The sequence below is a fragment of the Monodelphis domestica genome, chromosome 1 (assembly GCF_027887165.1).
Source record: "Monodelphis domestica isolate mMonDom1 chromosome 1, mMonDom1.pri, whole genome shotgun sequence".
Lineage (NCBI taxonomy): Eukaryota > Metazoa > Chordata > Mammalia > Didelphimorphia > Didelphidae > Monodelphis > Monodelphis domestica.
The window spans coordinates 355,056,196-355,067,729 of record NC_077227.1 but is presented as its reverse complement, the minus strand read 5'-3'; the positions used below and the strand labels follow the sequence as shown (position 1 = coordinate 355,067,729).

General features: G+C 42.8%; 1 long non-coding RNA gene across 2 annotated transcripts; it reads left to right on the top strand.

Moving 5' to 3' along the window:
- The first annotated feature begins 203 nt into the window (after positions 1 to 203).
- Positions 204 to 9,381, top strand: LOC130456379 (uncharacterized). 2 transcript variants are annotated; one of them, XR_008915149.1, is made up of 3 exons: positions 204 to 632; positions 4,375 to 4,541; positions 6,116 to 9,381. It is a non-coding gene; the product is annotated as an uncharacterized LOC130456379 (long non-coding RNA). The 2 variants fall into 2 exon arrangements; XR_008915148.1 differs by having other exon boundaries at positions 6,143 to 9,378.
- The last annotated feature ends 2,153 nt before the right edge of the window (positions 9,382 to 11,534 follow it).

The window sequence follows — 11,534 nt, the reverse complement described above, 5'->3', positions numbered from 1 at the left end:
AAACAATAATGGCAGTGCCAGCCTTGCTTGGTACACGAAGCCACTCACTGTGTCCTTTATGACATGAGATATTTTCCTGTTTGGACCTTCTTCCTTTGTGACATCCCCATAATCAGCACATAATACAAATTGGAAAATTAAAGTTTCCATTTCCCCAAACAACCTATCAGGTTAATTGAACATTCTCAAATTGTTAGTGAAGGAGCCCCAAGCAGGGAGCTGCTTGGTCAGTACAGCACATATCACTATAGAACATCTGACCAACAGACCCCTGTCAGGGAACCTAAATGTGCCGACGCCCAAAACATAGATTCCAGGAGAAACTTGTACTGACGCCCAAAACATAGATTCCAGGAGAAACTTGTGGGCCACGTATGGTGGCTAGTGATATGCTGTCAGGCATTGGGTATAAAAGACTCTGCACTCACAACTGCAGGCGGAACTCTTGTGCTGAGCTTCCCCTGGTGTATACCAGAATAAAGGACCCTCCTGCTTGATTGCATTGTCTGGGGGTCTTCCATGGTGGTGGGTGACAAACTGGACCTTAACATTTGGGGTCTCGCCGGTACCCCTCCACCTTGGAACCCCCCAGACAGGAGGGCCTAAGGCACTGCCTTGGACCGGACCTTCAGGTGAGCTGAGTGTTGTGTGGCTGTGGGTGCGAATGGTGACTGAATGTGTATGGGGGAGACAAGGACCCCTGATGGGCATAAGGCTCAGTGGGGCATTCGTTCTTGCGGTTTAAACAAGAGCCCCTATGCCAAGCCCCAGGGCCTGCCTTTTTCTAAGGCGAGAGGCTTAGCCTCGCGGCATCAGTCTGACCCTCCCACCTGTTTCTGAGTGCGGACTCGGGATTACCACATTTCTGTGTCCTTCGAGAGAAGGCCAGTCGGGAAACTGAGGAAGCATCTGTGATCAGCAGTGGGGAAAGGATACGGTCCAGGGCAGGTGCCGAGATCGGAACTTCCAGGTGGTTAGAGGCCCCTGAGGACAGAGGTCTGATTCTGCCATACGGAGTTAAAGTCTCCATCAGGTTGAGAGAGCCCTGAGCGCGGAGCTCTGTGTCTCCACCAAGTAGACACTGCTCTCAACTGGTTTGAAGGGAAAGGGGTTCGAGTCCCCTTTTGGGAAGATATTGCACCCCTAGGAGAGACTGGGGGACGCCCCATGATCTCTAGGTGATTTTTAGACACACTGAGGTTTTTTGCCACACAGAGGGATCAGGTGGCCAGCCGCTGGCTGCTTGCCCCTGACAGATAGCCGGAGGCAGCCAAAGGAAGCTGGAAACAGCCGAAGGGAGCTGGCCACTGATGAGTAATTGTGGGTATCAGATTTCTTTCCTGATTAAAACTAGCTGCTTTAGGCAGTTGTTAACCCTTTGTGTTGTTGAAAAGAACTTATTCTAGAATTTGAATTTGGGAATCCTTCAAATCACATTTATTTTAATATATGTGCTGTCAGAAATAGCAGCAAGAAATTATATTACACACACAAGAAGTTTTTTTTTCTTTTTCAAAGTGGTTAATCTGTGCATGGCATTAATGAGATAAATGCTAAGAATTGATGTTTTACAAAAGAGGAAATTTTTAAATAATGTTTTTAATCAAGGCTATATGAATTGTTTTTAAATGTGCAAAATGCAAAATGCATAGGAAGGAATTTGTAATCTAGATGCCAAATGCTGGAAATTAGTGAATGCTAAATATGTATGCATTATATTATGAAGAGGATTAAGTTTTCCACCTAAATAGGTTAAGGGTATATGACATACAACCTGTGTGCCCTTAACAAGATAAATTCAACCAGCCCTGTAATCGAGAGGGCTTTTCATGAGGATTAAATACAGTCTAGCTTCAGATATATCAAAGAGGTCAGGCTGGAATGCCAGGTAACATGAAGCTAAGTAGGGAAAAGTGATTAAGTACATGTGAAGGGAAATAACTTTATGTCTTATAACCTAACTAGATAAGTTAATAATTGAATTTTGGGGTGTCTGGATTCATTTTATGAAGTGCTCCACTTCAATAAGAGTAATGAATAGAGATACTAATTGATACTATGAATTCTAGTGTGAAATAGACACAACAAATTATGAATTGGAATAATGTTGATGGACTTAAATTAGGAATGTAGCAATGTTTTGAGCTAGAAAGAGACTAAACTGGAGGTTCTGTTCTACTTTAGACAGGTTTGAGAGAAGTACAGGTAAATGCTTTGCACCTCAGTTTGGTTACACTGAAACATTGCTGAAGGACTTAATCAGAGTTATTTGGAAGTGTGGAGTTCAAACTGAAATCCACTGAGACTAAATTATTATGAAGGGGGTTTGATACATTCAAACTTTTACATTATAGTGAGCTCACTGGTTAAAGAAGGATGGGCCAAGGTTGCTAAGTAATAAAATCTAAGTCAAGGCCAGCAGCCTTGGGATAAAATTGCTCAGAAGCTATTAACCCCTTCCTTGGACCCAGGAAGGAGAAAGAAGTGCTTATAACATTATGAACTGACATAGGGGCTTCAAAGAGTTAACAACCGCTGTGTGATAGAACTTAAAGATGAGTATATCTTAATTGTAGAAACGGAGGTTTTAAGGTATTCAAGCAAGCAAATATTGCCAGCCCTCTCTGACCAAAAAAAAAAAAGGCTTGTTTGCAGCTGTAGAATCTTACTACAAACATTCCAGGTCCAGAATGATAAAATGAGTTGAGTGATATGTAATTGATGAAGTTACCTCATACGAGTTCTGGGGATTGTTGGTTGATATTTTGATTACATTTTGATCTGTATAAAGATATATGTGACAAACAATAACCAAAGAATAGGTAGGGTGTTAAAAATGGCATATATGTGAAAATGCTTGCTCAGAAATTTATGATTGTTATGTGAGTGGCTGCTAAAATGTGTTTAAGTATCGTTTGGATATTAAAAAAAAACAACACCTCACTGTAAATCTCACTCAACCATATAGTTTATTACCTCAGTCTACCAATTTGTACTATGAACTGAAATTTATAATAGTTGAGCTCTATGCTAAAGACTGTTCAATGATGTAATCTTTTTAAACCAGAATTCTTTGGGGTTACCGATTAGCAATTGAAGTGATACCAGGGGGCTGGTTGTTTGACTTATGATAGTAAAAGCATGTTAGGGAAAGTGGGGAGGTATGTTGGGTTTGAATTTGGAAGAAAGGGACTTTGATTTAAGGTCCATAAAGCTTTAGTATGTGGGTTTGTAAAGGAAGAATGGACGGTGTGTTCTGCTTTTAAGCAGAGGGTTTTGGAGGAACAGAAAGGTAGAGAGAAGATGAAAGGGAACAGATGAATGTTCTGCTCTCATAATTGGCTCTTTAACTTAGGGATAATATATAAAGTAATGTATGTGGGAAAATCACACATGATTCTTTGGACAGTTACCCTGAAGTGATTCCTGCATGACCTTGTCTTAGTCTTTCAGATGGCCTACGTCCAGGAGATGATACAGCCCTGGTTTATAGGGAACTACTTAATTCAGCACTCATGTGACTACACCTGATATGTAAATACATGAAAATAATTGTGTGATCAGCCTTGTAGGGATATTAAAGGCTTATTTGGGGGTGTGGAGATTTGTTTCTGGATTGCTGATAAGCAAATTTCTCTGAGCTGTTAATGGGTGAGACTTGTCCTTTAAGGAAAAGAAGGCCTCTGGCATCCAGTGGCAAGTGCTCTAAGGAGAGAAAAAGTCCTAGGATGGCTATAGAGAAGGCAGCCCAAGGCTCACTTTGGACTGAATTTTCCTGACCATCCTCGAGTGGAACAACAATGGCGAGTGACAGCCTTGCTTGGTGTGTCTTTTGTGACTTGGAGATATTTCCCTTTCAGGGCCTTCTTCCTTTGTGACAATTCCCATGATCAGCACATAATGCAAATTGTGATATTAAAGTTTCCATTTCCTCAAACAACCCTAATAATTGAGAATTCTCAAATTGTTAGGAACATGCTTTGAGAAATAGATGGAGTTTATTCCTAGATGGCATGCATTTGTAGCCTTAATTTACCACAGTTGAGGTTTGGTTCTTGAGCTTGGAAAGATAGCTTACAGCCTTCTTGGTTTCCCCAGCCTCTGGGGTAAGGAAATACATCTGTAAGATATTGTTACTCCAGTGTTTATAGATGTTCTAGTTAATGTGTATTTTACAATAGGATATACTTTAACAGAAACATCACATACCAGCTCTGCAAACAACTCAGGAAGGGATCTGTTCCTGTCAGAAGATGATTTCTGAGGATGAAGTCTGCTGGTTAAGATACCCAAATGCAAATGTGTGATGTTCATTGCTATTGTATTAATGTCCTATTCCTATCTGCTATTTGCCCCAATACACTTCTATCTTAGGGGCTGACTTCCCCTTGTGACCGGTCTGCCAATCGAGGGAAGGAGTGACAGGACACCCTTCAGATCTCCAGGCAGTTCTCCACCGACCTGGGACCCTGGAATCCACTGAGGATGCTCCCCTAAAGACACTGTCTGCAGCCTTCCCTCCCCCTCTCTCCTACACAAAGGTAGGGACAGCTCTACACCCATGCTCAGCACTGAAGAAACTACAGAAGATCTGGACCTCTGCCCTTTTCCCCTTAGATCCTTGGAGAGAGGAGGGGATGGGATGGCAGGGGGCACTGAACCAGGTGGGGCCTGAGATTCTGGCCCTCCAGGAGGCTGTGTGGTTCCCCTATGGATGGCTGGGCTGGCCAGATGGCAGGACTCACTAGAAGCAGTGGGGAGACAGCTAGCAAAAGGAATACATGACCCACTCACTTCCATTACTTCACTTTCTCCCCCACCTCTTGGTTTCTCCCTCCCTTGTCACAGAGTATCCCTCAATCGGGAAATACCTTATCCCACCTGCAGGAGTGCACTGGCTGTGCCTCCCCTCTGGCCTACAGCCCTGTGTCTCCCCTAGCTCCCTCACTGCCCGCTGCACCCCCTCTCAATAGTACCCCAAGGGGCCTACTATGCCAAGCAGGACCTCCTCTTCCTTAAGGAGGGGGGCCTCTGTGCAGCCTTGGGTGAGGAGTGCTGCTTCTATGTTAACCACTCAGGGATTATTAGGGACTCCCTGAGCAAGCTACAAGAAGGTATAGAAGCTCTGACGGAAGGAGAGGGAAACTGCCAGCCCCTGGTACGCCCACCTTTTCAATTCTTCTCCCTAGTCATGTTCCTCATAGGACCCCTCATAATCTTAACCCTACTCTTGACATTTGGCCCCTGCGTTTTTAACCACCTTGTTCAGTTCATGAAAGGCCAGCTGGATGCCACCCAGGTATTGGCCCTCTGACAACAGTACCGACCCCTAGCGAGCCCCGGACTGAGGGCCACAAGCTGCCTCAGTGGACAAGCCTTCCCTCTGCCCCCTAAGAGAAAAAGAATTTGGGAATGAAGGAGCCCCAAGCAGGGAGCTGCTTGGTCAGTACAGCACATATCATTATAGAACATCTGACCAACAGACCCCTGTCAGGGAACCTAAATGTGCCGACGCCCAAAACATAGATTCCAGGAGAAACTTGTGGGCCACGTATGGTGGCTAGTGATATGCTGTCAGGCATTGGGTATAAAGGACTCTGCACTCACAACTGCAGGCGGAACTCTTGTGCTGAGCTTCCCCTGGTGTATACCAGAATAAAGGACCCTCCTGCTTGATTGCATTGTCTGTGGGGTTTTCCTTGGTGGTGGGTGACGAACTGGACCTTAACATTAGGAACTTACTTTGAGAAGTAAGTGAAGTTTATTAATTGATGGCTTGTATTTGCAGCCTTAATTGAAGTTTGGATCTTGAGCTTGGAATAACTCAGAGCTCTCTTGAATTTTCCCCAGAATTTGGGGTAAAGAAATTCATCTGTAAAATATTGTTACTCAAGTGTTTATAGATGTCATAGTTAATGTGTACTTTGCAAAAGGATATTCTTTAACAGAAACATCACATACCAGCTCTGCTAACAACTTAGGAATCCAATTTCCTAAAGGGATCTATTCCTGTCAGAAGATAATTTCTGAATAAGTCTGTTGGCTAAGATACCCAAATGAAAATGTGTAATACCAATTGTTATTGTAGTAATGTTCTTTGTTTCTATCCCCCCAGTCCTGGTTTTCTACACTTCTATTTTAGGGGATGACTCTCCCTTGTGACCTGTCTGCCCATCAGGGGAAGCAGTCGCTGGACATCCCTCACATCTCCAAGCAGATTCCCAGCTACCTAGGACCCAGGCACTCACTGAGGACATGTCCCTGGGACCCTGTGCCCACAGCCTTTCTGCTGGAAGATCTCAAATTCCTCTTCCCAGAAAGATCCAACCTAAGAACACTTTGGAATAAGTAGCCCCATCCCCTCCTCGTTATCTTAAATCTCTCTTGTTCTAGCCATGACTATCTCTTTCCTTACATTCTTTGTCCTTTTTGGTATTTCAAATCGTACATGCCAAGTCAGCTGGAAATATAATTCTCTGACTCGGCTTGGGGAAGCAGTAAGCCAAAGTGGGTCCCTCTAACTGTTGGGTCTGTATGAAGCACCCCAAAAGTGGAGAGAACCCCAGGCCTCTAGCCCAAGGTCTCAGTGCCTCTGAGGTGTATCCAAGACCTGAGGCTTCAAGGAGATTAGCAACCACTCCAGTTTTGGCTACTCCCCTGTGGGATATGTGGGTTTGTAACCTTGTCATCTCTCTAGTTGCTTCTAGGGTAAAAGCACTCATGGGAGTCACCCAGATGCTAGATTCCACCATAACCTCGGCAAACATCCCAGCCTGATGCTCTCGACATCATGGCCTACAGTCAATACCTCTCTCTCCTAATGTTAGGCAGGGAGATCTCTACACCCATTCTCAGCTGTGAAGAAGTTACAGAAGACAGTTCCCCGTCCCTTTTTCCCTTACATATTAGGAGAGGGGGGAGATGACATGGGTACTGTACCCCCAGAAACCCAGGCCAACTATTATCAGGGAAACTCCCTTGCCCTTGCATCCTTGTGACTCAACCTAGAAACACCCAATGACCCCACCCAGGGTCCTGAGATGTTTACCCTCTTTTGTCCTCTAGATTTAAGGTGGACAAAGAAATGAATCTTTATGCCTCCAGGCATGCCACAGTCAGATGACCACCTCACCCCACCAAATGCCTGAGGGACTAACACTCACTCTGGTCTTGTCCATACTAGGACATAGCATCTAAAAAGAATATAAACCCCAGAACTGATGTCGTCTGGGGGACAGCCTCTCTATCCATGCTGTCCCCATGGAAGAACAGCCTCTCTATTCATGCTGTCCTCCCAAGGAACTGTTCCCCATCTTGCTGTTCTACCTTGCTATCCTCCTGGCCACTCTCAACATTACTTTCTAAATTAATAAATCTTTTTTTGTTTTTAAGCTAAAAAAAAAAAAAGAGGGGTTTGATTCAATGAGGTGGCACTGTGTCTCCCTCAGAGGAGTTATGGCTATTGAGGTCGGAACTGTCCCTGTCAGACAAGATGACCTCTTGTAACTTCCACCTCCCAAGGGGGCAACAACTGCCAGTCCCCAAGGGTTTTGATAAGATCAACTGCCAAGGAAAGTGATAGCTTCCTTGGTCAGAGATATTGAGTCATAGGGGTTGGAATCAACCCCCTCCTTGTGAGAACTTAATCCCCTTTGCTTGATCCCTAAGATAAACCCTAACCCAAAGTCTAAATATTTCCAAATGGTTTTTTGAGCTTATTTGGGGCAGGTGATGGCAAAGGTATGAAGGGAAAAAGAAGGCGGGTAAAGGGGAGCCCTAAAAGTTGCCCTCCCTCCCCCAACCACCCCCCTGCCACCCTCCCCCCCTTGTAGATTGGCTTTTCAAAGTCTGGAGGCCAGAGGCTTTTTGTGCCCTGGCCTCCTCTCCTTTTGCCAACTGCTTCTTAATCTTATTCTTAAAGTTAACTAACTCTTATGGTGCAGTTCAAGGAACAAGGTTAGGGAAAGAGAGAGACCCCATGGGAAGGATCTGGTTGGCTATGGCCAGAAGAGGCCAAACTAAATCCTTCTTGAGAAGAGGTGTAGCTGTCATTGCAGAGTCTCAGTGGAGGTATTTTTGGGGTCTCTGAAGGAAGACAGGTCTCAGATGGATGGTCTCTTACCTCTGCTCCCAGAAAACCACCTTCCCTCTTCACTTCCCAGTCTGGAAGTAACTCCTCCTGTTAGTTGGCTTCAAAGTTCCAGGCAGCTCTCAGAACCCACAGCATTCTCCTTCCTTCCCCTACTGCTTCTCTGACCAATCTGTCAATCAGGCTGGCATCTCTCTTCCTTACCTTTCAAATCCCACTTTTCGTCTTGTGCAATTGTTAACCAAACAAGGCACCAGGGTTAAACAAGTAACTTAATATTTTTGTTCTTAGCACTAGGTTTTTAAACTATTTTTCTATCCCATCCCCAAAAGAAAAAAAAATCTATTTTCCCTAAACTCCCTTCTACACTTTAACACTATACCTAAGATGGGATTTATGGGGAAAAGGTTAGGATAGGTGATTTCTAGGTTACATGGAATTGATACATTGGAATAAAGTTTTTTTGGACCAACAATGTCACAAAACAATTTGAAACAATTTAACTTAATGCTACTTGACATCCATTTCTTACTGTTACATTTGAATTATGATAACTTTGTAAAACCTTATTCTATTTTCTTTTACTTAGTGCTTAACTGAGAGAATATTTCTTATCTTGCTTTCTTTATCTTAATCTTATTTCCTATGTCTGTCCCTCATCTGACTAGCCTAATATCAAACTTCCCTCGTCCCTGTCTTTCTGTCCCAATGTTAGCCTTATTTTATGTTGTTAATGCTATTGTTGTTAGTGGTACCCCTATCCTTCACTCTATGTGGTGTTAGTAGATTTATGACACATGCGATTTACATCATGTACATGAAATTTTCACTGTACAACATTTACATATGATATGTATACACATAATATATAAATACACAAGAGTTTTGCTTCTGGTGTCAACCAGACAGAAAGGTATTTTAGTCCTTTTATCTGTTTGAGCACTAGCAAGACTTTATTTATAGTTTTTACATTTTTTATTGTCATTAATCCTGCTTATTTAAGACAGGATTCCCAAGGCAGTGTGTGTTGTGGTCATGTCCTAGATGTGTAGTGTTTGTGTGTAACATACTTAATCCATGTTGAAAGATGTCTTTGTCTGCATGTTGTCTAAAGTGATCAATCTTTCCTAAAGCTGTGCATGTGTTGGATATATGTCCCTAATGTGAAGTTAATGAGTTCACAGTGCACTATCTTATGTGAGCGGTCCCACGAAGATCTGTCTTCTAGATTATTCTTGAGTAAAGTTTTTCTTTTGGCTGTTCATTATAGTTCATTCAGTTCTTTTACTGGTCTTGAAAGTTTCTTTTTCTTTCTGTTCATGATCTTCTCGTTGATTCTCTTCATCTGTTCTGTATGCATATTTGCCTGTTGTCCAAATTTGATTGAAGATTCTCTCCTCTCCTGCACTGGAACATGTGCGTACAAGTAAGATTTGTGTTCAATCAGGTGAGTGAGGGTATGTAAGAGTGATTGAGATTGTGTGAGTATGGGTGAGAATGGATGTAATATATTTTTTTGTTGTTGCAGTAAACTTTTTGATTATGTGTGATAGTTTTCTTGTTAGAGTATTGGGTTTTTATTTCTTCAAGCTTAAAAATCAGTCCTCTTTATCATTTACTTAGATCTCAGCATCACTTTGATCTGTTTTTGAGCTGGTAGCAGCTTGTAGTCTAATGTTAAGGTTAGCATCTCTCTTCCTTACCTTACATTACCCAAGTCAGTGAAGTCAGACCAGTAGCTGAGTTACTTTTCTAAATGACTAATGCTTTCACATTGTTCATGGCTACCCAGCGCTTATCTCCACAGAGTCCTACCTAGTACAATGTCTTTTTGGTCCAATGGCCAGCCCATTTCTGCACTTGTGTTAGCCTCCTTGAAGCACCAGTCCAGAGGCACCTCTCATTTTCAGTGTCACTGTCAGAGTGGAAGTCCATGAGAGGATCCACATTGACTTGTGTTTGTCTCTAGATAAGAGGAGAGGCTGGATTCAGTTAGAAAGGTTACCAAAGGCAATGATCATTGGTGAAAACTGTATGGATTCTGACAGTTTGGCTTTGAGTTCCCCTTCCCCAACCTTCAGAATGAGAAATGGAAGTTAAAAAAAAAAAAGTAGTTTTTTTGGTCTGGTGGCGATAACACTGAGCGAGTAGAGTTTTTTCTTCTTTTTTCCTGAAAGACTAAATTGATTATTTAGACACTAGAGAAGGACAATGGGGCTGAAGTACTTGGGAGCTGGTGACATATTAAGGAAGTCTCAGATACTGAATTGAACCCTTATTCTTTGTATGTGAATATGGGTTTTATCCACTTGTTCTCTAGTAAGCAGTCAATGCTAACCTGATCTTCTGGGACTAGATGAAATACTAGAGTTAAAAGCCTGTAGGACACTTCACTGATTATAGTCTAACCTATATAGGCTCTTTTACCCCAACATGCTGAGGATCACAGTGCTGGTGACAATGGCCCTGGGAGTAGGATCATATAACCACCATACAGAGAAACTGGCTGCTAAAAAGCTGACCCCTTTTCCTGTGCTCAAAAATAATGTCATCAGATAAGTCTAGCCTGGTGAAGTAGAAAGAAAACAGAATTAGGATCATAGTGTAAGGGATTTGGGATATGACTGATGCCTCTGACTTAGTTGATGGTCACAGAGTATAGTCAGGTGTGAGATTTCAAAGGATTAACAAGGTATCACAAAACCCCAGTGATTCCTTTGTGTTTGTACTAATCAATCTCTCTGCTTGAGTCAAAGAAAAGAACTACCTAGAACAGCTAGGTGGTTCAGTGAGTAGAGAGCCACATAGACCAGGGTTCAAATTTGACTTCAGATACTTCCTAGCTGTGGAAGCTTGGGCAAGTCACTTAACCCTAATGGCCTAGTCTTTACCATTCTGCCTTAGTACCAATGCATAGTATTTATTAAAAGATAGAAGGTAAGGGTAAGGGTAAATATATGGGTAAGGAAAGGAAAGAAAAGGGAAGGAAAGAAGAGAAAAGAAAAGAACTACCTAACAGTTATCTGAGCAAACCAATTAACTATATCCCTGGGAACTTTATATAGCCAAGAAGTTTCAAACTGAGAACCAGAAGTGGAGGAAGAACCAGGACCCTGAGAAGGAATTGCTTTTGGAAAGATGAAGATCATTTCCTTCTCCTCCTATCCTTTACTGCTGTGTAACTTTGATGTAGAGCTAGCTACTCAACCAGTAATAGACACTGCATTTGGCAGGGAGCAGAGATACTCATTCCAGAGAGACAAAGATACAGGGAGGCAGCCACTCAAAGGAGGAAGCAGAGTTCAGGAATCAGATTATGGAGAGAAGATCCTGGAAACTCAGCTGAGCAACCCACTCTGCAGAGACCCTATATCCAAGGGGAGCTTCTTGAGATCACTTTGAATAGAGAAAAGACTTCTAGGCCTTGCAGTACTGGGAGTTTTAA